This window comes from Spea bombifrons, chromosome 4 (assembly GCF_027358695.1).
Source record: "Spea bombifrons isolate aSpeBom1 chromosome 4, aSpeBom1.2.pri, whole genome shotgun sequence".
Classification (NCBI taxonomy): domain Eukaryota; kingdom Metazoa; phylum Chordata; class Amphibia; order Anura; family Pelobatidae; genus Spea; species Spea bombifrons.
This window is the reverse complement of record NC_071090.1, coordinates 69,773,934-69,780,212: the sequence shown is the minus strand read 5'-3', so window position 1 is coordinate 69,780,212 and position 6,279 is coordinate 69,773,934.

Below are 6,279 nucleotides of genomic sequence, written 5' to 3'. Positions count from 1 at the left end.
TTTTAGGAACAGGGAAGGGGAAGGGACGGGGGAGGGAAGGGGAAGGGACGGGGGAGGGATGGGGAGGGGATGGGGGAGGAAGGAGAGAGAAAGAAAAAAAAAAAAAAAAAAGGAATGAGGAAAGAGCGAGAAGAAGAAAGCAGTAGAAGAAAGAGAAGAAGCCCAAAGGTAATCAAGATGCCAGAGTCGCCTTCCGATACCAAACAGTCCGCAAATCTTTCAGGATATAACCACTAGGCATAGGGCAGAATGTAGCAGTATAATACTCATCCCAGGCCGCCCAAGTGTCATGGAAAATGTGTGGAGTGTTAGAGGCGGAATGCGCCATCTGTTCATAAGTACGGGTTGTAGTAAGCGCATACAAGACGTCCTGAATCGTGGGAGGGAGTGGGTCCTTCCACTTACGCGCAATGCAAACCTTGGCTGCGATCAAGACATGACCCAGTAGTTTTCGCAATGGGGAGGCTAATGACGGGGGAAACATATCTAACAACGCAATTTCCACCTCGGCCGCTATTGGAATATGCAACAATTCCACTATGAGATGAAAAACAGCCGTCCAGTAGGGTTTAAGCACAGGACAGCCCCACCATACATGGAGCATGGAGCCCACTTCCCCGCACTGTCTCCCATACCTTGTTTTTAAACGGGGGATCCCAGAGGACCAAGATTAAGGATTTGGTGGTCCAATGTTTCTGTTCCTCTTTGGCATATGATCTCAACATTCTTCAACATGAGATTCATAACATACATTCGGAGACAGATCACCCTTCATAATTAGAGACTGCTTGGACATCTACGCCATTTGGCTTGCTTGACTCCAGATCTGAATGTTACCTAATTTATAAGGAGTAATTCTGGCGCTAAGGTTTTAAAGTGGAATAATCACTATCGTAACTCATGGAATAGCCCAATGAGCTGGAACATTCCTTTGGCTTCTCTAATGATAATTTGGTCAATAGCTCTTTATAAATAACCTCCCATGTATGACACACGTTGCAAACAGGGACAGCTCTAGGGGTTTTTCTTAGAATCTAATCAATAATAATTATTGAGTCCTCATCTCCAACACAAATAATTAAGTAAGAATAATTGTGGTCAAACTAAGGAATGTAATATTTTGTATTTGTTTAAAATGAAAATACATTACAGTGATGTAACTTTAGGAGGAACATGTGTCACACCTTTAAAGTTGTCTCCCTTTATTACTGAATGGGACCCTTACCAGTTATTTGATCTCCTGGTATTATAACCCCACGACTCACAGAGGTCCCCCATGCTGACTTACTACTCAAGGTATAGCCCCTTTGGCGACCAGCTTCAGCTATGAAGTACAATATATAACATGAGTTATTTGTGTCTTGGAGTTCCTTCTGTTGACTTGTTCTTTAACCTAGACCTCACCCTGACTGCCCAACTGAATTGCTGTATAGATTTGTGATTTCCGTCTTTGTACCTGCTTACAAACCTTATCTACCAGGCCTGACCTCAGACCTCCTGCCCCTGTGTTTGCCTCTGTCCTTTGTACCTTCATACACAACGTCTCATTTTTAATGCCTCCCTTCCATGTTGCCTAACCATTAAAACATGTACGATGGTCTGTCTTTGACTTGTCTTTGCATATGCCAAATGCAGTGTATATTTCTTGCTTTTGTATGTAACTTTTTTTAAGTCTCTGGAATTCTTTTTAAACATCTCATCAGTTTACTTGTGATTCTAATACCCTTTTAACCCCTTCTCCCACTTGTACTCTGTTTTCTGTAAGTGTTTGGGATTCAAAAGAAGCAATCCCTGGTGTCCTCAAAAGTATGTTCCTAATTTTATTGGTGTTTATTGAAATTTATTAGTGTTGTCTTATTTTGAAAGCATTTGCAATATAAACTAAGCTGTCCGAATGTATGTTAGACCTCACAATTCAAGTCAAACATTTTTTTTACACTGACCACATGTAGTTTTCAACAGTATTTGCTTACTGAACCTACATTTAGAAATATGGAGGCTTTCACATGTGTTTGCACCTAGTCCATATACACTATATCCCTGGGAGAATTCTCATTCTGTAAACTCTCCGTCCAGTTAATCTTTGCATCAGGCAACCAAGGTGGTTGCTCAGGAACGCTTGCACGTGGAGTGTTGAAGACCCATTAACCATAACATCTAATTTAGTGCTGTCTGGCCAACTATCAACCCTCTGCTGTGAACAATTTGCTTGAGAAGTCAAGGAAGAGACAACTTGGCTGATGTCAAACACTAATGAACAGTCAAGTGTGCATCTTCCCAGAGGCATAATTGGGCTACAAGTAGCCATGTCTGTATCCCAACAGAACACATCAATATAAAATCTACCATATACCCAAAATTCACACATTATTTTTTTTTATAGTACCAAAGTTATTAGATAGCCCACTTTCTAATGTATTCCTGTTGATGGGCTAAACTGATGTCATACAGAAACATACATACAATCTGCTATTCTGCAGTATTTGGGGTACTAGTGGCTGACTATGCAATATATGGCCGTATAGCGTGACGGAATCCTCAATATTTATGCCTTAGATGGGTGTTTCTAAATTTGCTGGGTATGTGCTGGATTCTTGCTTTGTTTTGTATTCTGCGTTGCATAATTGCCAGTTACCCGCATTCCTACTATGTTCAAATAACTGAAACAATCGGTGTGCATTTGTACGTGTAAGTAAGCAAGCTTGCCATCGGAGAGTCAGAAACAGTGAGTGGGAAAACACCATCGCATCCACCAAATACACCCCTGCTGTTAACTACGTAATTGTTTATTTTCAGAGAAATTGAAGCAAAAACTCAAAGATCATGCTGTGGTATACAATGTTAACGAGGTCACAGTCTAAAAGTAGAGTGTCGGAGGCATAGATGTAATATAAGTTTTACTTTAACGTGAGGATGGTAGATAAGAAGCTATAGTATAGTACAGTAAGGAATGGGTTGGAATAGGACTTTGCTAATTATAACACAAGACCATGGACTGAATAAGGTTTAAGGTATTTACAGCGTGTTTCACGTAATAAATAGCAGATGATTGTGGATATGTGATTATTCTAATGAAATAATGGATATGGTCGACATTTTGTGGTAAATATTAATAGTTTGGAGTGTGCTACACTTTTTTTAAAATATATTAGCTTCTGTAAGGTATTGCAGCTATAAGTGATTATCTGGATGGCATCCGTGATTGTAGTGGCAGTTTCCGGATGCCAGGTGTTGTAGTGCTTTTATAAGATGTAGGCACTAGATATTTTCATTCTACGTTGATGTGATAACAAACGCCATGGCAGTAGAAGGTATGGTTTCAGAAGCTTGGTACAGTCAATCCTGTTGATGAGAGCAGTAAATAGAGCTACAGAACACGCTGGAACATCGTAGAGTAAAATATACAAGAGGATAGATGACTAAGCCTGCAACAGAAAAAAAGAAGATAATTAACCACTTCAGACCCTTTAAATGTGCTGTGTGCCTGAGTATGTTTTCTCTGTGTGTAAATGAACAGGGAGCTTTTTTTCTGGCACAGGAGGCTCCTTTCTCTATGTACTTGATATTTGCCTTTATTTCAATGTAGGAAGTACACCTTCAGAGGACGGGGACAGGGAAAAAAGGAATATTATTTTTAGAATCTACTGCTTGGTGAAGTGTTAACATTTTCCCAAATGACCAGAGCGACACAGGAAAGCAGTCTTCCAGTCTAAGACAAAACCAAGACACTTGCTCACTGAAGAAACAAAAAAGCACAATTTCCTTTTTTCTTTTTCCCCCCAAATGCCCAACGGACATTTGCCATACTTGTTAACATGGAAGATTCAGCTACCCGGAGTACTCCCTTTTTCACTAATGCAAGTGGGTGGTCCGCTGCCGCCTGCAGGGCTAGCCCCACACGCTAATAAAATTGAAAGTGGTAGGAGCGCAAGTGGGCAGAGAGTGGGCCCTGCCTCAACAGCGCTCCCACGACCCAGAGATTCTCCATGGTGACCCAGAGAAGCGGCACTTCACCTGGAGTCTCTGGGTAAAACCTGGAGTCTCTGGGTATGGTACTAGGCCAGTGTGCCAAGGTGAAGAGCCGTTTTTGTTTTCTTCCATGTTAATAATGAGTTCTATGGGGCCATGACAGTTTACTATTGTCAATATGTTGTTCCCAATATAATAAAACGCACACATTAATATAATATTACGATTAAAGATAGACACTATATATATATATATATATATATATATATATATATATATACCGTATTTGCTCGATTATAAGACGACCCTGATTATAAGACGACCCCCCAAAATCTGAATATTAACTTAGGAAAAAAAGAAAAAGCCTGAATATAAGACGACCCCAAAGGAAAAAAGTTTCACCAGTAAATGTTAATTCATGTAAACTATTTTTTTTAATAAAAGCTATGATTGAGAAAAAGATTTTTTTTGTTTTTATTTCTTGTATTTTCCAACCTGTCCCCCAGTTACGCACATCTGCCCCCAGGCTTGCCACTCCAATATGGCACTGTGGCCCATGATATGCCTTTTAACCCTCTATATGCCACTGTGCCCCATGGTATGCCTTTTGACCCCCCTATGTTCCACTCTGCCTCCAGAAATGCCTTATACCCCTATATCCCATTCTGGCATTTAGGGGGTTAAAATGCATATTATGGGGCAGAGTGGCATATAGGAAGGTATAAGGCATTTCAGGAGGCAGAGTGGCATTAAGGGAGTTAAAAGGCATTGTATAGAGCACTCTGCCTCCAGAAATGCCTTATACCCCTATATGCCACTCTGCCAATTAGGGGGTTAAAAGGCATATTATGGGGCAGAGTGGCATATAGGGAGGTATAAGGCATTTCAGGAGGCAGAGTGCTCTATTAAATGCCCCCTTAACGCCACTCCAGAAATGCCCTATACCCCCATTTAACTAACACACACACACACACACACCCTATACCCCCATTTAACTAACTAACACACACACACACACACACACACTCTCTCTCTCTCTCTCCCCCCCTCTCTCACCCCCCTTCCCCCGCTCTCCCCCCTCTCTTACCGGTGCTTCCAGCCGGGGCAGCGGGTTGACGTCGCCTTCTGCTGCAGCCGGAAGGAGGTGTGGCTAGCAGCGGGGGTTTGTATGCGTCCGTCGCGTATACTTTCCCCGGCTGTCAGAGATCAGAGTTCCCCGCACCGGTGCCGCATCTGACAGTCGGGGAAGGTGTATGCGACGGACGCAGACAACCCCCGCTGCTAGCCACACCTCCTTCCGGCTGCAGCGGACGTTGTCTACGCGGATCGCGTAGACGTCAACCCGCTGCCCCGGCAACACATCAGGAAGCACCGGTAAGTGTGTATGATGGGGGGGGTCGGGTGAGACAGGAGGATCCAGGTCCCCTGCAGCGGTGCGGGGGATCTGGATCTTAGTCTCCTAATCAGACCTCTATTTGAGGTCTGATTAGAAGACGACCCCGATTAGAAGACGAGGGGTATTTTTCAGAGCATTTGCTCTGAAAAAAACCTCGTCTTATAATCGAGCAAATACGGTATATATATATCTGTATTGTTATAGCCAAACCCCATCGATGGGGCATATTCCTGAATGCAGGCATTAATGATGGCAGGCTCATCTCTCACCCATGCTTATCCAAAGACAATAGACTTTTGCCCCACCTATGCTTTGCAGTGGTATATCCATTTCTAAAAACAATATACAACCTACACCTTACTATAGCTGGATTGTTTGCACCCAATGTACCTTGTATAAGTAGTAATGACATTTTTATTTACAACATACTGGCTGTTGATGTAATAGCAGCTTTAATTTATTAGGTTATACAATTTAACCAGTGTGGGAGGAGGGGGCATTAACAGGTATAACTGGTTTTATTATGCTACATGAGTCAGATGTGATGCCTGGTTTACCTAGAGGGCATTGTCTGTATGGCTGAGAAGTTTCATGGGTCAATTTGGCTTCCGGATGCTTTTTATATGCTGGTTGTGAGTATTAAATAAAAAGTGACTAATTAATGTCAAGCTACAATCTAGAGCTGGCTGGTTAAAGTGCATTTCCCTGTTGACTATGGATATTAACCCTATGAGTGTCAAAGTTAACCGGACTGCTTGGAGGGGTACGCAATGCATGACTCTGAAATACGTTGCTTATCTCCTGGCTTTCATTACATGAATACATTAATCAGTTATCAGAACTGAAATAGTTAAAAATGTATTTTCATGTTTATCATTGCAGTTTTTTTATACAGTGATGGAATTAGTTGATTT